Source organism: Notamacropus eugenii, chromosome 6 (genome assembly GCF_028372415.1).
Source record: "Notamacropus eugenii isolate mMacEug1 chromosome 6, mMacEug1.pri_v2, whole genome shotgun sequence".
In the NCBI taxonomy this organism is placed as follows: domain Eukaryota; kingdom Metazoa; phylum Chordata; class Mammalia; order Diprotodontia; family Macropodidae; genus Notamacropus; species Notamacropus eugenii.
In genome coordinates, this window is record NC_092877.1 from 384011054 (window position 1) to 384035063 (window position 24010).

At 39.9% G+C, this 24010-nt stretch overlaps 1 long non-coding RNA gene across 2 annotated transcripts; it reads right to left on the reverse strand.

The window, feature by feature from the left end:
• Window positions 1-226: 226 nt before the first annotated feature.
• Window positions 227-20238, reverse strand: LOC140511849 (uncharacterized). 2 transcript variants are annotated; one of them, XR_011969687.1, is made up of 5 exons: window positions 20214-20238; window positions 12764-12917; window positions 8154-8359; window positions 5200-5296; window positions 227-426 (listed from the first exon to the last, which is right to left on the reverse strand). It is a non-coding gene; the product is annotated as an uncharacterized lncRNA (long non-coding RNA). The 2 variants fall into 2 exon arrangements; XR_011969686.1 differs by lacking the exon at window positions 8154-8359.
• Between the last annotated feature and the right edge of the window lie 3772 nt (window positions 20239-24010).

Consider the following 24010-nt stretch of genomic DNA (forward strand, 5'->3'; position numbering starts at 1 on the left):
CGGAACAGTTTGACCTTTCTATCTGTAGCCCCTGAACTTAGCACACTGCTTGGAAAACTGAGAAAGCCTAATCTTTTTCATTCATTCAATTTGGGGTAAAAATAATGTGGGAGCACTGGTGATTATTTATTAAAATAACTTATAAATAACCCATCAAGTCTATAGGTTGATACTTTATACATAAAACTTTAGAAATGCAAATTAAAGACACATTTTACCTCTGCTGAGTTTAATGAAGAAATATTGATATTTACAACTGATGACAAACTTGCGCTTCCTTGCCTAGTTTTGTTCTCAATTATCTGGAATGTTTATAAGTGAAAGACATGGATACTCCTGGACACTCAGTGCTGCTGAGTAATGGAAGCCCAGAGCAGCAGCCCTTCAAGAATATTGACAGGATTCATTAACTTCTTTCTGAACTTTCTGCAATTGAAATCAGAATTAAAAATGAATTTTCCCTATTGATTTCTTTGTTCTGCTCCTTGGCTCAGCTCCAAAGATGAAAGTGAGGTACATACCTTAATCAAATCCAAGTCTCCCAGCTCCCACTTATCACAACTGATGTCCAAAGTTGCCACCCCATATTTATGCAGGCAAACTGGATGCCCATCGCTCATTTCCACCTTATCTCTATTTTGCCCTTAGCATAATTACTCCCCCCCCCCCAAAAAAAAACTCCAATGTGTGAGTTTGTAGAAAATCTCTCAATCTCCCAGGAAATATTGTGGTCTGGAATTATCTCATTTGGTCTTTAAAAAAAATGGAAAAATCTTAGCCTTCTAAATCTTAGATAATTTTTATAATGCTTATGTTTCCCTAAATATGGGCAACATCTGCAATTTTGAAGCATGTATTTTAATGATCACTTAAAAATAAAATTATAAATACATAATCAGTGCATTCTATTTTGATTGGAAGTTACCTCCCAAAAGTCTGCATGTCATCTACTTTCTTGTAAACAGCATGAAATGGATTGACAGGCAGATTCCTCTCATGATCAAAGTCACAACCACCTAATTTACCTTTTAATTATCAATGTATCTAGAATTCAAGCATCTGGCATCAAGGACTTAGCAGAACAACAACAACATTAGAAGTGCAGGCAGTTAAGTAACAAAGGATAATCAAGTGTATGTATGTATGTATGGATGGATGGATGTAAGAACACTTAAAATCTTACAGTACTACTTAAATTCTGTGGTAACAGCAAAGATAGATAGATAGATAGATAGATAGATAGATAGATAGATAGATAGATAGATAGATGATAGATAGATAGATAGATAGGTAGAAGATAGATAGATAGATAGATAGGTAGCTAGGTAGCTAGGTAGATAGATAGATAGATAGATAGATAGATAGATAGATAGATAGATAGATAGATAGATGATAGATAGATAGATAGATGATAGATAGATTGATAGGTAGGTAGGTAGATAGGTAGGTAGGTAGGTAGGTAGATAGATAGATAGATAGATAGATAGATAGATAGATAGATAGATGATAGATAGATAGGTAGGTAGGTAGGTAGATAGATAGGTAGGTAGGTAGATAGATAGATAGATAGATAGATAGATAGATAGATAGATAGATGATAGATAGATAGGTAGGTAGGTAGATAGGTAGGTAGGTAGGTAGGTAGGTAGATAGATAGATAGATAGATAGATAGATAGATAGATAGATAGATGATAGATAGGTAGGTAGGTAGGTAGATAGATAGATAGATAGGTAGGTAGGTAGGTAGACAGATACATAGATAGATAGATAGATAGATAGATAGATAGATAGATAGATAGATAGATAGATAGATAGATAGGTAGGTAGGTAGGTAGGTAGGTAGATAGATAGATAGATAGATAGATAGATAGATAGATAGATAGATAGATTGATAGATGATAGATAGATAGGTAGGTAGGTAGGTAGATAGATAGGTAGGTAGGTAGATAGATAGATAGATAGATAGATAGATAGATAGATAGATAGATAGGCAGGCAGGCAGGCAGATAGATAGATAGATAGATAGATAGATAGATAGATAGATAGATAGATAGATAGATAGATAGATAGATAGATGATAGATAGATAGATGATAGATAGATGATAGATAGATAGATAGATGATAGATAGATAGATAGATAGATAGATAGATAGATAGATAGATAGATAGATAGATAGATAGGTAGGTAGGTAGGTAGATAGATAGGTAGATAGATAGATAGATAGATAGATAGATAGATAGATAGATAGAGAGATAGAGAGATAGATAGATAGAGAGAGAGATAGATAGATAGATAGATAGATAGATAGATAGATAGATAGATAGATAGATAGATAGATAGATAGATATGGCATAGGGATGAGGCCTGTGATTTTATTATTCTGAGTAACTCATTGAAAATGAAACTCTTTTTAACAGTATTGGGTCGGTTGCTTTGCAACATATAGTAGGTTCAATAAGTAGTTCCTTTCTCTGCTTCTCATAGTCTTAGTCTTTTTATAAATTGTCCCATATTACTTCAAATAATTTTAACAAAAAATGTCTTTTTTATCCCCCGCAGTAATGTTAAACAAATAAAATCTTTTGAAAATTTAAAATCATAACCCAATCACTACAACATGAAAATAAATGTATGCTAATATTAGGTAGTTTGTCAGGGAAAATACTCTCAAACTTTTTATTTCAAGGTTGTGGTAAATTGTATATTTCAATAATATATTTTAAATTCCCAGCCCATTGCTTAGAGTTTTTCTGAGGAAAGAAAATGAGAGATGTAGGGAGACAGATGAAATGGCAAGAACTGAATTTGTGATTATTTGGAAATAATCACATAATAATTAATAAATGGAAGAAAATAATGAATTAATCTATAAGTTAGCTAACATTTTGTGACTATAGCTAATTTTAACTTTAAAATATTAAATAATTAACCCTGGGTCTCATATCCAGAATGTCAGAGATAGGACTGGAACCTAGGCCTTGTTCTGAAGCTAGTCATCTACCCAATTTACTATACTATGTTATACTATACTATGCTATACTGTACTTCACTCCAAAGCCCTACACTGTACCACACTACGCTATGCTGTGCTATGCTATTCTATGCTATACTATACCACACTATACACTACATTACACCATACCATACCATACCATACCATACCATACCATACCATACCATACCATACCAAACTTTACTATACTATGTTATACTGCCTATGAGCAACAGCAAAGCTTGTGCTGAAATGGAATCTTTGTAATTGCTGAGAAACAAGAAAAAATAAATCCTCCATAGACAATAGCTGCATCAACTCAACGAACAATATGCCAATGAAAAAATATTGAACAAGTGGGAAAAATGAGGAGTTGGTCATAGCATTTTGAAGCCAGGCCACTGACATCAGAAGTTACATAATTATCCATAAGTAGTCCTGAAGTGAAACTGGAGGAAATTGTACAACATATTAGTTCCAACCTTAAAAAATATAAAATCTAGTGGATATCTGGCAAGGTATAACATGGTGGCTACAAAGATACATCTGATGCACAATATTTGTTTTTCAAAGATTGGCAAATGACAGATGTTCATGCTACAAATACAAGCATCAAAACATTCTCAAGAAATCAACAGATAAATTGTTCTCCAATTAGACCTTTATAGCAAACTAAACTTTTGGTCACAATTGCCTGGACATCATATTGATTCATATAAATAAAAAAATAAATTTCCCCATACCAAATGCTTAATCTTTCAGCTACATCACATCAGAAAATATAGAGACCTTCCCAAGAAGAATCAAAATCATGGGATGACAGGATAACAGTTCATTAGTGTCCTGTCCAACAATGGAGGTGTACCAAACATGGTTTTATTGAACCTAGAGATAATAATCTTATACCTAACACCTTTGCTAGACTGAAATAAAAAGTTATTTCTACACTTTGGTAACAATTTTCAAAATACTTTGGATATACGAAAATGTAATAGTAATGTACTCATTGACCCAGTGTTATTTAAATCTGAAAGCCATTAAAATGATATGGTGATGATTGTTGATAACAACACCTATTATCATAATTATTATTTCTAATGAGAGGTATCAAATATTTATTTCAAATAAGTGAATATCAGTAACTCTTCCAATTATAGGCTGATCACATGATTCTCTAGTTTACAAAAAGAATTCAAACATTGTATCAATTAAAAAAACAGAAGAAAAAAACATTCATTGACGAGTAAAATATACTTAAGAATTACAGAGATATCAGGAATTATTCATTATCAATATGTTGATTACTGTAAAAGCCAAAGTATCATATACCTTATACCATCTTTATTTATTATCAAAATTGGCATTGGTTAGATCTTCTCTAATGACTTACTCATTTACTCTTAATATATAAATAGATAGAAGAACAGTGAGTACTTGAAAGTATTTGTGCTCCATGTAGAAAATTAATTTCTATTTAAAGTAAGCTACAAACATGATAAATTACATGTAACCTTATGCCAGTAACAAAAAAACCCAATCAATTTGAGCCCAATATATTTATGTTACTTTCAATATTCCTAAATAGAAAAATTGAACTTCAAGACAAAAGGTATAGAATCCTGTTTGGGCTGTACCACCAACTCAACTCTCACAAGTTTAAAGATTGGATCTCAAGTGGAGTGACTGATGCTAAGTTCCAGGATCTAGGATCTAGGAAGTCTTAGGATCCATAATCCTAAAACTATAGTTCACAAGCTATGATTGGTGTTCTTGCCTTTAGCAGCTAGCAAATAATGTAATCAACTCAGAACAGGCATTTTCAAAAATAGCACAGCAATTAATGCCTAAGTAAAGTGAGCCAAGGGAGAAGGCTGCATCAACCATCTATTGAACTCTCCTTTTGCTTGTAACAAGCACTACTTCAGTTCAGTGCTGGGTCTGAGAGATGGAGGGCTCTCTCCTGAAATGCTAATTGCTACCACAGTACTAGGTGCCAAATTGCAGCTGCTTTGATTTGTATCAGAGCAGGCGCTCAGGGGAGGAATAGACTAAGAAGTAGCCCTGTCTTTGGCTCTACCTTTTAGAATCCGACTGACTTTAGAACCCATTGCCCTGTAGGACTCAACAAAGCAGTTCATTACAGATGAGAAGCTCTGGTTATACTAATCAGTGTACAGCCTAACAGAATAATGAAATTGACTTACCTTAATGAACAGAAAATGATGGATTATTGATGAGAGTTATATTCGAATGGTTGTCTATATACAATCAGACCGTCATACACTTGAGGCAAAGGTCAAACTGTATATAAAAAGCAAAATAGAGGATAAATATGAGATCTATCATATCAATGTGATCTTGCAAAATAAGCCAGTAATGCTGAAATATGAAAAAAAGAAAGGGGATAAACAAATCAATGGTATGGATTATGAAAATTAACATTTCCTGCACAAACTTAGCAGCAGTCACAATGAGGGGCCCCAAACAGTCTGCAAACTATATTAGCAATCATCACTAGGTTCTCATGGTTGGCATTGTAGCCAAGTAAAATGCTGTCCTAGAATACAGAATCATCTGAAAAGGACAAGAAAGTGTAAGAAAAGATGAAGAACCTTAGCACCAATAAAACAGGAAAAAACACAGTGAAAGCAACAAGACCAAGGAAAGCTTGGCACAAGACCCAATGTGCCACATCATCCCAAAAGTATCCATAAGTGACATTGGCAGGAGGACAGCAAAGACAAAGAACACATTTGTCATCATTGCTCGAATGATCTATTTCCAGCATCAGTAACAAAGAAAGTACCACATTTGTAATCTAATAGTCAAAGTCCTCTCTGTGGAAAGAGAAAGAGCTCTTAGGAAGATGAAACTGGGACAATTGGCTGGACTAGTCCAAAGGCAGACAGATGAAACCTGTGCTGGAAACACAACAGTCTTCAAAGCATTGAAAGGTGATCCTTCAAAATTTTCTCAGGGAGAAGACATCAAGAGAATGGTGGAATAAACGAATTATATTGATTCCCTAGAAATTTCATGAAGGTATCTTGAGTAACTATTGACTCAGAAGTCAATTTTCTCATTTGTATTTTAATTTTTAATGGGACTCAAAGGTATCTTTCTTAAAAAGAATTTCTTGTTTATTTATTTTAGCATCTAACATAAATAGAATTTGTTTATTTAAATCCAAATCATTTTCCTCTCTCCTGCCTTTCCCCCATCCATTGAGAAGGCAGGAAATGTGATAACAGTTATACATGTGAATTCATACAAACTATTTCTCTATTAGCCATGTGACAAAAGAAAACAAGAAAAAGAAAGTGAAAAAAATTACTTCAATCTCCACTGAGACTTCATCAGTTCATACACTGGAGGTAGAGAGCATTTTTCATCATCCATCTTTCAGAATTATCTTGGATCATTGTTATCAAGGTTATCTTTGATGGAGATATGACAACGAAATAGGTGATTTTTTAAAAATGATTTTCTCTAGGAGCTCATATCATATAGATCACATGGCCAAATTTAAAGCTGGAAAGAATATCTGACAACATATTGTTCAAACCTCCCATTATATGTCACAGAAACATGGGACACAGTGTGGGCAAATAACTTGGCCAGCATCATAAAACAATAAGCATTTGAGGCAGAATTTGAATTCAGTCTTCTGACTCTTCAGCAAGGGTTCTTTACATTGGAGCGCACCACCTCACTTGATTTAATGATGCAGAGGACATGAGGACCTTTGCTGTCTATTGTTTGTTGATTTAAAAATAAAAAGTTTCAGTACAGCAAAATCTTACATTGAGAAAGAAATTATTTGTGGAAATGATAAAAATCATTCCCTGTTTCATGACTGATGTAGACATGCAGATTCATTTGCTTAGTCATGCTAGATAAAGCATGAAGCATGGAAGTCAACTGAAGAGCTCAGTCTAAATGTTTCTTACTACCCTGAAGACTGTATCATATAGGGACCCCATGGAAGAGGCATTTTCCCAGAGATGGCAAAATCTCCCAGGCCCTCAGACTCACAATCTAGGAGTCATTCTGAACTCATCACTGTCTCTCCCACCCCAGATCCAATATGGTGTCAAGGCCTATCAATTTCATTTTTGCAACACCTCTCCCTTCATTGCCTTGATCACTCTAGTGCAAGCCATCATTCCCTCATACCAAGACTGTTTGGGTAGCCTGCTGAGGTGGGGCAGGGCATGCTTTTCTCAAGTCTCTCCCCACTCCAATTCATCATGCACTCAGTCACTAAAGTGTACTTTAGGAAAAATATTCCCCTCCTACTCAATAAACTCTAGTAGCCCACTATCGCCTCCAGGATCAATTATAAAATGCTGTCTGGCATTCAAAGCCCTTGGTCCCCTCCTGCCTTTCCAGTTTTTTGTACCCTACATTTCAGTCTAATGACATAATCTCCTAGCTGACCCATACACCTCTCAGTTCAGAGCATTTTCTCTGACTGTCCTCTATGTCTGGAATATTCTTCCTCTTCTGCTCCCACTACTGACCTCCCCAGCTACAAGTCCCAACTAAAATCGAGCCTTCAGAAAGAGGCCTTCCATGCTAGTGACTGCTCCCTGTTAATCATCTCCTATTTATCCCATATATAACTTGCTGTGCATATGTGTTTTCATGGGGGGTTGGAAGGGGAACTTCAATTGCAAGCTCCTTCAAGGCAGAGACTGTCTGCCTTTCTTTTTGCATCCGTAGCACCACTTAACACAGACTGTCACACAGTAAGTACTTAATAAATGTATGTTAATTGATTACTTTTCTTCTTATCTGACTGGTCCTATCCAGCACTTATCTCAATGCCTGGCACATCATTCCCCATCATTTTCCTGCCTCAGATTTCACTGTAGCCCCATCCATTTAGCTCTCCTTCCTTATTACTGCTATTTTTGCTGCTGTTATCTCCCCCATCCCATGAAAATGTCAACTCCTTAAGGGCAGGGCCTATGTCTCTTTATACTTGTATGTCCAACATTGGTTGCCCAGTCACTGGCAGAGTAAGTACATTTGAATGTTTGTTGACTAACTGGCCAACTTAAAGGCAGAGAGTTGTTTCACTTTGGCCCAACAGATCCCCAGGGCCTACCACAGAATAGGGTCTTCAGTAAATACTTGGTTGATTGATACATACCTCCTTTTGTTCATGAAGACTCTTTGAGGACAAGACCTTTTATTCATCTTCTTGGACCCAACACATGGGAAAGGATTAATTAGCATGTGCCAACTTGCTTTATCTTGAACAGAATTGTTCAAAATTCACCTCTACCTTCTCTAGGTTCAATGACACAATGACATCTGAAGTCTGGCTGCTCTCCAATGTGCTGACCACATGACTTTCTGTTGAGAAGAATAAATTATCTGCCCTTGAAGATCAATCTGGGCCCTCTAACAGCTGATTGGACAATGACTCTGGGGAGTCTGGAGTTAGAGGAAAGGTTGTTTATGTCCTGATCAGCTTGAACATAGGCTGAGATGTTCATTTGCCCCAGGTAGCATGATCATGTTTTGGTTTTCAGTCAATTGGGTTTGTTCTATGAAGCTATCTATACTCAAGGAAAGAGAAAAGGAAAATATTTCCTTCTTAGAATCACAGAATCTCAAAGGCTTTAAGAGGCTATCTAGTCCAAAGCCAGAACTACTTCGATGACACTGTACAATTCATATGAAAAAATGCTCTAAATCATTACTGATTAGAGAGATGCAAATCAAAACAACTCTGAGGTACTACATCACACCTATCAGTTTGGCTAACATGACAAAATGGGAAGACCATAAATGTTGGAGATGTGGGAGAGTTGGAAGACTAATTCACTGTAAATGGAGCTATGAGCTGATCCAGCCATTCTGGAGAACAATTTGGAACTATGCTCAAAGGGCCACAAAAATGTGCATACCCTTTGACCTAGCAATATCGCTTCTAGGACTGTATTCCAAAGAGATTGTAAACATGGGAAAAGGTCTCACATGTACAAAATATTTATAGCAGTGCTCTTTGTGGTGGCCAAGAACTGGAAATTGAGGAGATGCCCATCAATTTGGTAATAGCTGAACAATCTGTGATATATGAATGTAATGGAATACTACTGTGCTATAAGAAATGATGGACAGTAGGACTTCAGAGAGGCTTGGAAGGATGTATTTGAGCTGATGCTGAGTGAAAGGAAAACAATATGCATAGTAACAGCTATAGTGTGTGAGGACTGTTTCTAATAGACTTATCCCTTCACAGCAATACAAGGACCTAAAACATTCCCAAAGGACTCTTTAGGCAAAATGCCATCCACATCCAGAGAAAGAACTATGGAATGGGAATGCAGAATGAAGCAGACTATTATTTCTTGTGTTAGGTTTTGTTTTGGTTTTTCTCATGATTTCTCACATTCATTTTGAATCTTCTATGCAATATGACTAATGTGAAAATGTGTTTAATAAGAATGTATGTGTAGAACCCATGTAAGATTGCATGACATCTTGGGGAGGGAGAGAGGAGGTGGGAGGTGGGAATTTTAGACTTATGGAAGTGATAGTTGAAAACTGAAAACAAATAAATTAATTTAAAAAATGACTGTGAGAAGCCATTTTTTAAAAGCACCAATAAAATGCTTTATGAGAAAAGTCCCCCCATGTTCCTAGTTGTTCTGGTGTGGTGCTGTGCCAGTAAAGATTCACCAAGAAATTTCATTGCACTGACTTCATAAGAGGAAGAAAGAGAAAAGCTGTTCTTGGTCCCATTGCCACCCAGGATTTGTGTCATTTTTCCTGTTCTCTTTCTCTTCCTATGGCTTTGTGTATCAGATAGTCTTCGGATAAAACACACAGTGTTCTGCCCAAGGAGTTCTGATCATTCTGGAAATATTGAAGATCATATGAAAGTGAAGACACAGACACAAGAGGAAGAATGTGTACAGGCAACAGAAAACAGGCTTCAATTCACGAAATTCCAACTTACTCTAAAGACACACATAAGCTATTAAATGCTGTGATTCCGAGTGAGTGGGCTTGAATTTATGCATATTATAAATGGGAAGAATCAAGTGATGCAGTAAATAGAGCACCAGGTCTGAAGTCAAAAATATCTGAGGTGAAATCTCAGATACTACCTATGTGACCCTGTAAAGGTCATTTCACCTCTCTTTATCTCACTTGTCTCATTTGTAAAATGGAGGTCATAATAGTACTTGCTCCCCAAAATTGTTGTGAGGAACACAGGAGACTATAATTGAGAAATGCTTAACACAGGGCATTATAGCAATGTTAGCTATAACTCTTCTTGGTGATGTGATGCTGGGACCACATTCCCCCCCTGCCCCTAAAGAAACGATAGTGTGCATTGTGGTCTGGTTCACAGGCCAAAGCCATGTAACCTGAGATGTAGCTGAATGAGGAGAGTATTATCAAATTACAAAGTTTATTAATGAAGCGTTTTCTATAGGGAAATGCATTCAGATTTTCAATTTATCATTAATCAATCAAAAATTCAGTTCTTGCTGTGTCCCAGGCTCTGGGCTCGGCACTGAGGCTAGGCATCTGTCTTTGAGGGAGTTTCAGGTTTCCTTTTCCAAAGGAAAACTTCCCTGTCTCTTTCACCAGCTGAGACTGGGCAGGGTTCCTGAATTGAAGAGCAAACTGGGACCTCTGCAAGGGTGGAGGAGTAGGGGTGGGGACATTGCAGGTGAGCCTGGTACACTAGTGGTGGACATTCAGAGGGGCTGGCTACAGAGTGTACCCTTCCTTTCCTGCCTCCCCTAACTCCTGGCCACCACTAGCCATAACAACACAACCCTAAGTCAGAGAATATAGCTGGTGTAGGACAGAACAAGATTGTGTGTGTGTGTGTGTGTGTGTGTGTGTGTGTGTGTGACTGAAGTACATGGGCTTGGGTAGGGAGGGTGGTGGAGGGAGGTTCCTAAATATCCATCAGAGATATGGAATGAGAGGGAGATGGTGGCAAATCTTGGCTACAAGTTCTATTGGGAAGGGTACTACATTTGGAATCGAGCACCCAGGTGGGAACTCGGCTGAAGCTCCTTACTAGTGTGGTGACCCGGGACAATTCTCTTCATAACAGCTCAATGTGTGTTTCCATTTCCTCTTATATAAAAGAAGAAGTCAAAAGAACTGATTCCTAGAATCTCTTCCGCTTCTGAATCTATTATCCCAACAGAGAAACAAATGCAAATGGTAACAGTAGGAAGAATTAAAGGGTTATTTCATTATTTTCTCCTCCTGACTCTGTTCCTGCCATGCTCTTGCCCTCAGAATCGTGCCCAGATCCCCTTCCCTTCAGCTCCTTTCTGTATGTCCTCTTCCAAATTAGAAGGCCAATTCCATGGGTACAAGAACAGTCTTCCTTTCCATTTGGATTTGTACCCCCAGGACTTAGTACGGTCACTGCTGCATAGTAAATGTTAAATGAATACTTCTTTCCTTCCTTACTCACTCCCTCCTTCCCTCTTTCCTTCCTTCCTTCCTTCTTCTGAAAAATAAGACTGATCAAAGAATCAAAAAACCTGGGTTTGGTCCTATCTCTCCCATATTATAGACAGGCAACTTCAGCAAGGTCCCTTCAGTTTCGTTAGCCTCAGATATTTCACTTATAGAGCAGACATATCCATACTTCTTCTGCTTACCTCTCAGACATGCTGCCAGGAACTTCTTTGTAAATGTAAAACTCCTATACTGGGGTGATGGTTCTTCTTGGGGGGTGGCCTACTGCCACCTTCACTTTGAAAACCCAGTGTCTTACACAGGTCACCAAAGGGTCAGGGTCTGTCTTTGTATGTGTAGAGGGCTGGACTTTGAGTCAGAAAGACTGGGTTCAAATCTTGCAAGTGACATCTGTGACCTGGAACTACGTGATACACATTCAGTAAGTGCCTAAGGACTCCCAGGCACCATTGGAGTTGCTGGAGATACAAGGCCAAAAATTAAGTCATCTATTTTGCTCAAGGACTTTATTCTGTTGGGCCCTGGCCAAGTCACCTACCACATACCAAGCTGGTTCTCTTACTGGTACTGAGGGACAAATAAAGAACATGCTACCTAACTCATAGTGTTTTTGGAGGCTCATGTGAGTTAATGAATGTGAAATCCTTCAGAAAGTTAAATGATTATGTACATTTCAGTAGAAAAGAAGGCAATTAAAGGTAGAGAAGTATGTGTGTATGTGTATGTGTGTTTGTGTGTGAAGCCCCAGTGTTTAGCACCCTGGCCCTGAGTAGGTGCTTAATAAACGATTGTTGGATTGGATTGTGTGACCCTTACTGTTGATGTTAGTGGCGGTACATTGGTGTCGACATCCTGGCTTTCCACTCTTAACTACCTGCGTTCAGACCGAAGAAAGTAGGCATTCCTCAGAAAATCTGCATTTGAGCCCTTGGCATTTTTATGCTCCTATTACAAAGTTTGTGTTGCATTAACTTCTTTGCATTTAATTTTCCTTTTAAAGGAGAAATGAAACATAACAAAGCACCAGTGGTTATTAATGGTCATGGCAGCCATTGCTCAGGCTGGCTTTGAAGTTAATACTTCATTGGAGATGAATGGGTCTGGGAGCTCAGAGATTTCATACTCCACTGAGGTGAATAAAAATCATATCCCCGGCTCCATTTGCATAATGCTTTCCTCACAGAGAGCTCAAAGCACTTTGCATTCCCCAAGACCTGGAACATTAGTCCTTGTCTTGGACTTTAGGACTTAAAAGAATCAGCATGTCAGCTTAATGAAACTGGGCAACGTCACCTTCAACCTGCTTTGTCTCCTCTGTGTCTTCTGGTCTTTGGATGGTTTGTTAGGATGTTCTGGGTGCTCTCATTGGACATATCCATCTTCCTCCCAACAACTTACAAACAGACTCATCTTCCACAGGAACACTTTTCAAGATGCCTCCCCAGCACTGTATAGCAAGGTATAATAATTCTGTAAGTCTCCAGAAATTCATACCCCAGGAAGGGAAGGGAGCTAAGGAATATACACTGATAACTGTGTTACTGGGAATCATTGATAAGTGCTTGTCTTCTTTCCCATAGCATTACCATTCACCACGGGCCATTTCTCCCTTCTCAGTTTCCCTTACACTTTACATTGTTTCCAGTTCCTTTGCTGGTATGCCTCATCTCTCTGATGGCCCCTTCCTTGTCCCTCTGTCTCTGTTTCTGTCTCTGCCTCTCAGTGTTTCTGCATCTAAGCCTTTTCCCTTTGTCTAACTTTCTCTGTGTCTCATGTCTCTTGCTGTGTCTGTCTCTTTATCTCACAGTTCCCGTCTTTCTCTGTCTCTGTCAGTTTCTCTGTGTCTTTTCTTCCATGACTCCTCTTTCTCCTTCTGGCCCTTCGCTATGTGCATTTGCTACAAACTCAGATTTGGGATCTTTTCTTCTCTTTCTGCATTCTTCCTGGTTGATCCGATCCATTCAGATCTCAGATCAATGCAAATGCCTCCTGATTCCACCAGTGTTAGTGCCCTCCATTACTCTGGTGACTTTTTAAAATTGGCTCACTCTTATTCACACTGTGCTCATTCCCTGTAACAGTATAATACGAGCACACTCAAGGCAGAACATTTCTAACTGTGCAGGTGCTATCCCTAGCATGTAGCAAACTGCTCAGCACATACTGTGGTGGACACTTGGGATCACAGCATCACAAACACAGAGGACGAAAGTGGAAGACCTCAGAGAAGTTTCAGAGGTCTTGTAGTCCAGCCCCATTGTTTATATTTTATGGCTCAAGGACTTCAAGTAACTTCCTGAAGGTCACATAGCTACTTGGAATCAGAGACATGGTTTGAACTCACCTCTTGTGACTTCAGACCATGTAATAAACATACCGGAATGCATTTATTAACTGAATAACACCCCTGACCTATTCTCCAAATACAGAACACAATGTCCAACACAGTGCTAGTGCCCCAAGCTCAAAATTCTCCATACCCAAATCGTCTTCCATCCCTGGCATTCTCATTCTTCTAGACATGTATTACCTGGCAAGTTATATCCGTTCTCTGGGCCTCAGTTTCCTCATCCATAAAATAAGGGGAGGAAGGTTGAATTGGTTGACTTTCAAGGTCCTTTTTCCTCTTAGATCTATGAGCTCCCAATACTCACTTTATTAATGGTATGGCAGTCTGCCCAGATCCAAGATTTCTGAATTATCTTTGATTCTGCCTTCCCCTGCAGCCCCCAGATTCAGTCAATCACTCAGCCTCTGACTTTGACCTCCCTGATGTCTCTCAAGCCTGTTCACTCATTGCAATCCATATGTCACCTCCCTCATCCATTTTCTCATTAACTTACAAAGGAACTGCTCCTGTAGCACCAGTGCCAGCTGTGTTCACCTTCTGCGGTCTCATTGCTTGCCTCCCTCCCTAGATGCTTTGTCTAGAGTGTTCTGAAAACACAGTTATCAGCATGTAATTGATATGCTCAACAATCTCCTAGATAATCAAATGCAACTAATATTTCCTAAGCTCCTCTGTGCCAGAGAATGCTCCAGAGGACACAAAACTACAGATGAAACCGTCCCTGTCTTCAAGGAGTTTCCAGTGTATTAGGAGAATATGACTTCAGAAAAAAAGAATTCAAACTAGTTGGAAGAGGAGGAAGGAGAGAAGGAGAAAGAAGGGGAGGGAGAGGAAAGGGAGGAGGAGACAGAGGAGAAGGAGAGGTAACCTAACAGCAGAGGGGAAGCAAAGGTCCCAGGAAGACTTCACCAAGGATATGGCATCTGAGCTGAGTGTGGAAGAAGGAAATTGATTCTGAACTTGGCAGATCAATTCAGTGAATGTTTATTAAGCACTTACTGTATACCTGATACTGAGTTAGGGGATGGAGACACAAACAAAAAGAGAAAACAGTGCTAGTCTTCAGGGAACTCATACACTGATGAGGGAGACATGTGCAGATACTGGTACATAAAAGATTCATTCTAAGTCCATATGTGTTACTTTGGATACTATCGGTTGGAGGGATCAAGAGAGGCCTCCTTCCTCCAGAAGGCAGCCCATGAGCTTACTCTGCAAAGAAGCCATTAATCCTGAGGGCAGAATGGAAGATGTAAATGTGTGGAGGAAGGTGACGATACTTTGAGTCAGTCCACTTTGGCCAGGCTCAGAGGACAGGAAGGGAGAGAAGAGAAAGATTGCAGCCTGACTTTGAAAGGAATGAATGTCAAGCTGAGTCCTTCTTTGGGGTGCCTGCCCTCCACACCATTAGTCCAGAAGCCTTGACAGCTTTGAAAGATTCTGAGAAGGAGAGCCATGTCTTTCTTTGCCTTAGAGGAATGAGCTTGGTACCTATGTGGAGGGATCATTGGAGGGAAGCAGCACTAGATGCAGAGATCACCATTATGAGACTATTATATATTCCAGGAAAGCAGTGACAAGAGGCTGGTCTAGGGAGATCAGCCTGCCCCTCTTCTGAGGCAGTATTTCCCTTCTAACCTCATGCTGGACTTTCTCCTGACCTAACTCACTGGACTCTGAATTCAGTCTCCTCCCTTTCCCCCACTGCCTAAAGACATTGATTTCTGTGGATGGCACCATTAACATTTTGATTCTATTTCCTACCTTCTTCTCTGCCTTCTGGTTTCATTTCTAATCACTCGTAAATTTAAGTCCTTTCAATTCTGTATTATGTCTTGCATTGGTCCTTACTTTTCAATTACAGTTGCTACTTTCTTGTTCAGTCCAAACATCTTCATTTCTCACCTGGAAGAGTGGCCTTTTGGTAGTCTGGCCCCTCTGCCTTCAGTTCCCAGACCTGCCCCAGACATGACTACCTTGTACACTGCTGTTAGGTTAATCTCATAAAGTACAGTCCCAATAAGGTTATTCCCTAGCTCAGAAATACTCTATGACTCCTGGCTGCCTAAGCATTGAGTCCAGATCCTTTAGTTTGACTGTGTGGCATCTGAAGTCATCCTCTGACTAGACACAGCCTTGTCAGACTTGTTTTACGTTCCTCTGCTACATATAATGGAGGTTTCAGTCAAGTGGATGATCGTCCCCTTTCCCAAGCATTCCATGCAGTTTCAGGATGCCAATTGGTTGACTCCTTCTTCCCATCAGATACTAACAATTGAAGTCCTGTCCATCCCAGTGGACAACTCTATCTCTTTTACAAAGACTCTTCACCTCTATCATAAGAGTTTGGGCCAGATCAAATACTCCCAGTGCTGTTATATATATAGGCTTTTCAAAAGTTGTTCATAGTAACTGCATTGTGGAATAGGGAAATGAGGACATTTGAGGTGAAGGTCAATGAGGTGAAGTCAGAAGATCCAGGTCCAAATGGCAATCTCTGTCGCACATGACTTCTGTGATCTAAGAAATGTCTTTCCCCTTCTTTGGGTCATACATAACATTTTCCTTTGCAAAATGAGAGCATGGGAGGACACAACACAGATGTTCCTGTCTAGCTTGAAATCTACCTTCCTTTGGGAAAAGCTAATGTGATTTTAGCAATGTTTTAAAATATATTTGTATTTTATCAATCATTACTTCATCTGGAGTCATTTGAAAAATCACAAGACATTGAGATATGGGAGACAGACTATTGATTCCATCTCCATGAGGTGAATTTGTTTATCAATCACAATGAGTCATATCTCCCGTTCTGGGGGACAAATCGGTTTGGAGCCAGGAGGCAAGGTGCCCAGAGTGATGCACAGAATCTTTCCCATAACATTGTGTCCCCACCCCTCCAATCCAAAGGCATTCAAAAACCTCTGAACAAGATGAGTTTCGAGGTCCCTTTCAGCTCAAACCCTAAGACCCATTGAATTCTAGGTCCCGTATCAGTGGCAGTAACGTTCATTTCATTCATATTTAAGCAATCATAGATGGAGAGGAGATAGGAAACTGAGGCCAAAAGAACAGTGGCTTGCCCCAAGACCATGCAAGTGTTAAGGAGTGGAGAGCATGTTTGAATCCAACATTGTTAAGTGTTCTATCACTTTTCTGTCAGACTATGGAAACTTTTCTAAGGACTTTCTTGACACCAATTCTGTGGGACAGATAATGAAGGTCTTATTCTCCCCACTGTACAGAGAAGCAAGTTGTGGTTCAAAAGCAAGTGACTTGCCCATGGTATCACCTTTATTGAACCCCTGAGGTGGGATTGGAGCCCAAGTATCCTGACGTCAGTGCCTGCCCCTTCTGTACAGATAACTATGGGGCACAATAGGAAGATAGAATGTTGAGCCTGGAGTGAAGAATGTCTGAGTTAAAATCCTATGTCAGACACTTACTAGCTGTGTGATCCTGGACAAGGAACTTTCTCTTGTCTGCCTCAGTTTACTCATCTTTAAAAACTGGGAAAACACTTATCTCACAGGGTTATTGTGAGAAGCAAATGAGATGACAAAACTTCATTCACTCTCTCAGTTCTAGATACTTTGCTCACTGTCCTTCTTGTTCTGTCCTCTAGCTAGCATACTTTAGAAAACACACCTCTCAGTTAACTGGGTGGTTTTCTTAGCTGAGGAAGCAGAGTGGCAAGCTAAGGAGTCCACTTTTCTCCTTGACATTCTTGAAGGCCCTAAATCTTCATCATCTCACATCATTATCATGGCAATGGATAATTGGGGTATAATGCAATATGCTTTTTAAGGCCTCTCCACTTGCATAGTATGCTTATGGTAACTGCCAGAGGGAGGAAGGCATTGTTAAAGCCCATTTCACAGATCAGGAAAATCATTCTTAGAAAATTTTAATGAATTGGCCAAGGTTGCATGGCTGTGAAAGTAGAGTATAATTTAGGTCTACTGGCTCTACATAGCTTCCTCTTTCTTTTACACCAGATGTACTATCAAAGTGCTATGTTCATTACTGTCCTGGGTCACTTAGCCTTGCCTTCTCCCATCCCCAACTCTAACACACACACACACACACACACACACACACACACACACCAAATATGCCATCCCTTGCTCTACTTTTTTCAAAAGGATATCACGAATCCTAGCCCAGACACCAAAAATTTGTTTTACATTGCACTGCAGGCTCTGCTACATCTGAGGCAGATATAATGCCTTGGCACAGTGTGTGATGATGCAGCAAATGGGGGGAGGGGAGGGGCAGTGTAGACTCTCCTTTCTTCTTGATGATGACCCAACAATGGCTGGAGATTGTGACAAAATCTTCCATGACAGGGCCCCTGCATTTCCTACGAACCCTTCACACATTGTGGCTAAATTCAAGCTCAGAAGGGGATGGCAGTTGTTACCCAGCTCTCCTCAAAGCTGTCTGCCTTATGACTGCCACTGAGGCACAATCTATTGGATTGGAATCAGGATCATAGGACAAAATCATAGATCCTCAAAGAAGAGTCTTATTTCCTGCTCAGTGGTCCTGAAATCATGCTGCAAGGGGACAAGAGGATTCTAACACCACAGGACAAAATTAGAATGGCCACATTCTTGGGATAAGGGACATTGAGCTCTAACTCACATTGCTAGATAGTGCTACTGTCACAATTTAAACCCATCTCTGGCAGGCAAAGTTCATGCAGTGGAAAGAAGTTTGACCTTGTCTCCAGAAACCCGAGTTCAAGTTATGGCAAGGACACTATTTATCTATGGAAGGGAAGTAGATGGATTTATCTATGAAGTACTTTTAATTTCCCAATCCTACAATGTTAATCATCTAACCTCCTTCAGCCACAGTGTCCCAGTCTGTGAAATGAGGTCCATACTTCCCCAATACTTCCTGCTCTTCTGTGGGGCTGTTGTGGAAAGCAATCAAACCACCAGGAAAACCTTCTGCTAGCCTGAATGAGCTTCTGGCAAAGCTTTACCACTTGAGAGCTAATCTCACAGATGAGCATCCTCTGTCCCACATCCTCCAATACCAGGGACCCTTAGAAAATAACTCCCCCAATACTACTGAGGTATCTCCATCTTCCCAGACACCTGGGGTCACAATGTCAGGGTCTCTATTGGCTCCTCACTCACACTCATTCCACTTAGCCAATTCATGACCAAGACGTGACATGTCTCCCTTCCCATGTTGGTATAATTCTCCTTCTCCTGACTCCCACAGTGATGGACCAGCACAGTCCTCCACCACTCCTCTCCTGGCCCATTGTAGTAGCCTTCCTATCATTTTGGTTTCTTTTTTTTGTATCCCCAGTGCTTTGCACAGGGCCCAGTGTATAGTAGGGATTTCATAAATGTTCACTTCCTTAACTTGACTTGCCTCTAGTCTCTCCTCATCTTATAATTTATCTGTCAACATGATTTTTCTGGAACCTAGGTCTGATCATGTCAAAAACACCTTTCCTCCCTATCTCTGCAATAATCTCTAGTGTTTCTGAATGACCTTGAGCATCAAATATAATGACCTCTGTTTAGCATTGAAAGCTTCACATGGGAGCCACCTCCTGCCTTTCCAGTCTTCTTCCATGTAATTCACCTCCACACGTAATGAAAGAGTTACCCTGGCTTTCTGGCTGTTCCTCCTACACATCATCCTAGCTCCTTGTCCTATTTGCCCTGGTTATCTCCTGTGTGGAATGTTCTCCCTCTCTGCATCCTGTCCTGTCTTCCCCGGATCACTCCAGACTTTGCTCGTCTCTTCTTCTGCAGAAGGCCTTTTTCAGTGACCACTCTTTGCTGGTACCTTCCCTCAGACATTCCCTTCCATTCACTCCGGAGATATCAGAGTGTGGCTATCTATAGTTGTAGCACATATTCAGGAGTCCATCTTTTCCTTCTCATTTGCAAGCATATATACTCTTTCTCCCCTTCGGATCTGAGGTGTGACCCAAAGAGGTTGTAAGTGCATTTTGTTTTATTTAATATTTATTTTAAATTAATTCATTTTATTCAACTTAAGCTTAAATATAAGATAAGAAGGGAAAAGGACTTTTTTATATAAACAGAAAAACAAAGAGAATTTAATATAAAACCATGGCTTTCCATTTCAGAATGTTTACTTAAAACAAATAACTGTAAGAAATGCTACATATTATTTTCAAAGCTCCTCAGCTGTTCTCTGCTTCATTCTATGTTTTTTTTTATTTTTTGCCATGCGCATTTTTAGTTTTTCTCCTTTCCTTTCCACCCTGCTCTAGAGAAAGCTACACAATACAAACACATACATGTGCATGTACACGCGCACACACACACACACAAACACACACACACACACACACACACTTAGGCACTCACAGGGGCCATTTACAGTCATCCTAACCTGCATCTTGTCATTGGGCTCAGATGTCTCTGGAGAAGAAAGTGAGGCTGGTAGGCTGGTGACTCTGCACAGTCCTCCCTCACTTAAATCCAATTGGCTTTCAAGTCATGACATCATCTTCCCTTCATGGCCCCTTTCAAGAATGAAGGACAAACAAGAACATGTGAGTAGTATAAGGTGCCCCACTGGGGAACGAACTGCTGCTTCCAGTTGGCCAATGCAGCTCCTTCCTTCTCCATTTCTTCTCTTCTCCTTTTCCCTCCTATCCTTTCCTCTATTTTCCCCCCTTTCCTTTTCCTTTCCTCCTTACTCTCCTTCTATTTACCTAGGACATAACACCCTTTCCTGAAGATGCTGTGCCTGAAGGAATGCAAATTTTGACCCCTGAAACCTCATGAGATAGTCTTTCTTTTAATGTGCTGAACATTCCCAGACTCACAGAATCCTAGTGGTGGAAAGTAACTCAAAAATCTTCGGGCCTCACCTGTAGCTGACCAAGAATTCCCTCTATACAAGTCATCAGCCATCCTTTCCTTGAAGACCACCTCCTTTGCTGAAACCTTGCAAGATATCTTGGAGTTTATAAGTTAGATCTCTTCCTTAAATCCAAATCACTAGTTTTCATTGATTGACCAACAGTAGAGTCCAGCCCAAGCTCCATCTGGTCATTATTTGACTCAGACTGAATGAAATAGCAATTGTTTCTATTCTGATCAGAAACCCTGGGACTCTTTCCCTCCAAGGTTGATTTTTTTAAAATTAGGTAAAAGAGGCCATTCTTTTCCTCATGTCTTAACAAGCCCTAATCATTGCATGGGTGTTGCCTCAGTCAAATTGAGATCTGAGAATGACCTTAGCACAAAAAGGCCAAAGTCTCCTCCTGCCTCTGCAGCCACCTCCAGTCATCCTGGTCTATATCTTTCCACTGGGCCAAGATGGCTCCAGAGGAGAAAGTGAGGTTAGTCAGTTTTCCCAGCCCTCCCTCACTTAAATCTAATTCACTTGCAACTCCTGGTATCACGTTGCTGATGTCATGGTCCTTTTCAAGAATGAAGGACACACAACAACACACACACACACACATATGTAGAAACATACTGTGCATCATTCCAATCATGAGTTCTTTCTCTGGAAATGGACAACACCTTCAGAGGTCCAAGCCTTACTTTGTTTTTCTGAAAATCAACCAGCTCATCATTTCTTATTTTATCATGATCACATACTATTATATAGTATTTCTAACACTACATGTTACAAAGCCCCATTTGGTGTGGAATAGACTTTCATAGATTGCATCTTTCCTCTGGTTCCAGACTGACCTTGGATTTCAATGAAGTAATCCCAATAGACAATGACATTATCTCATTTGACCATCAGTTTCTGAGAATAGTAGACCCCAAAATGAGCGGGAGCAAGAGGTCAGATTGCCTTTGTCTGGGAAGTTGGATGGAATGCCCACAGTGGTTCAGAGGAATTTGGGCACCATTCTCAGGTACAGTGGTTCCCTCTAGGCTGCTGACAGTGGGTAGTGAACTGCAAGTCATGGGAGACAATAAGTCTTCTTGCCACATTTTTTTGGGCTGGTGTGGTGAATATTTTGTGTCTGTTCATATCTCTATGTGGTGATTCTTCCCAATAGAATGTTTTTTAAGGTTTGTCTGTTTTAATTTCTGTCCTTGTAGTCATACCACATAGCATACTGCTGAGCCCTAAGCAGCTGCTCAGTATCGGTTGGAATTGAACTGAATGTCTCTTTCACCTTTGGAGATCCTTTTGGGGCAGCTCCTATTCTCCCAAAGGTAGCAGGAATGAAAGCACATTTGTTCGTATGGGGGTGAGGGCAGTGGTGTGCAGCAGATGTATTTGAGGATGTTATGCAGACTTAAAATATGAAGGTTAATCACTGCAAACAAATTTCAATTTATGAAATAACGCTTTGATGAATCATCTACTTCCATCAAAGGAATTCATATTTTTATCAATATAATGTTGAATATTTCAGCATCTAATTTGGAATGTTGCTTCATCACTCTGCTCATGTACTTCCAACACCCAAAAGGGCAGGAGAAAGTGTTCTGTGGAATGTTCTCTCTTTGATAAATTGAAGAAACTCAGCTAGGTGATCTTCCTTACTGAGAGCATTGGATTTCAATATTCTGTAATGTCAAAGGGTTTATTTAACACGGAGAACAATACAGTATGAAGGACAGACTCTTGGGCTTAGAATTAGGAAAGACTTGGGTTAAACACCTTCCTCAGGTATGAATCCACTTGCTGTGTGGCCTTGTGCAAATAATCTAACCTTTTTCAATCCCAATTTTCTCATCTGTAAAATGGAGATGATACGAGTCCATGCCAGTAAGGGGAACTAGGAAGATCAAATGAGATCCTCTATGCACAACACAATGAAATATTTAAAGTTCTACACAAAGAGGTCCAGGGACTCAAGCTGACATTTCACTGGTCTCTTACGAACATAAGAAATGTATATTACCTGTACATACTGACTACCTAGCTGCAAATTAGAGTTATTGATGATGACAACGATGACAACGATGACGATGATGATGATGCATGACAGCTAACAATGACATCGCACTTCCTATGTGCCAGGCACTGTGCTAAGTATTTTACAATTATTATGCATTTGATCCTTACCATCACCCTGGGAAGTAGATGCTGTTATTTCTCATTTTACACTCAAAGAAACTGAGGCAGACAGAGGTTAAGTGACTTGTACAGGACTTGTGTCCATGAGGTCTGATCTGAATTTCCATCAGCCTGACACCAGGCCCTGCATGCTATTTACTATGCCACCTAGCTTCTCCGACTTACAGTTTTTGAGAGATGCCTAGGAGGTTAAGTGACTTTCCCTGGGTCCTACAGTCAAGTATGTTGGTGTACAAGGTAGGAGCTCAGTATGGGTATTCCTGGCTTCTCTTCTTTAGATCCCTATGTCCCGTGACTGTATGTCACCATCTAAATATTAATTGTTGTTGCTATTTACATGAAAAGTCCTAAAATGAACCCAATGGTCAGCAGTAGCTTAATAATAAAAATATTGCTTCAAAGCTTCAGGCACACTCTTCACTGGCTTCTGCTGGATTACTTCCTCTGTATAATCAATCCCCAAATACAAAGCACAATCCTTTGAGGAACAGTGGGGAAACCATGCTCTCTCCTGCCCAAGCTGTCTTTCTTGTGCTTTAATAGGCTGGGTCTTTATTGCTTCCACTCCAAAGCCCAGCTCAGGGCTTACCTCTTCTGTCAGGCATTTCTGGAGCCCAGCAGGATTTGGGTTTTTCTCCTCCTTGAAATTTGCACAGTATTGTAGTGATTCACTGGTGTTCATGCTGCAAAATTCAACAGAAGCAAAGCTTTTGAAGTCAGGAATTATTAGATTTTTGTGTTCATCTCCCAGATGCAAATGCAATGCTCCATGCGTGCATGGATAATAGATCCTCAGGAAGTGCTTGGTAAGTTGAAAATCATTAGTACATATCATATCATCTTAAAATCATAGATTTAGCCTTTAAAGAGATCTCACAAGTCATCTTAACAAATCTTGTCATTTTACAGAGGAGGAAATTGAGGTCTGGAGAGGAAAAGGGACTTGCACAATTCACATTAAACACTTTTACTTCTTACAGACAACTCTCAATCACCTGATTACAAACAAGTCATACTCCAGATCTTAGTGACGACCCCCCTGCCCCTCCCTCTCGATCCATTCAACTTCTGTGACTTGAGAGGAAAGGATCCAGTAAAGCTGCCATGTGGCCATCATTGTTTAGGAA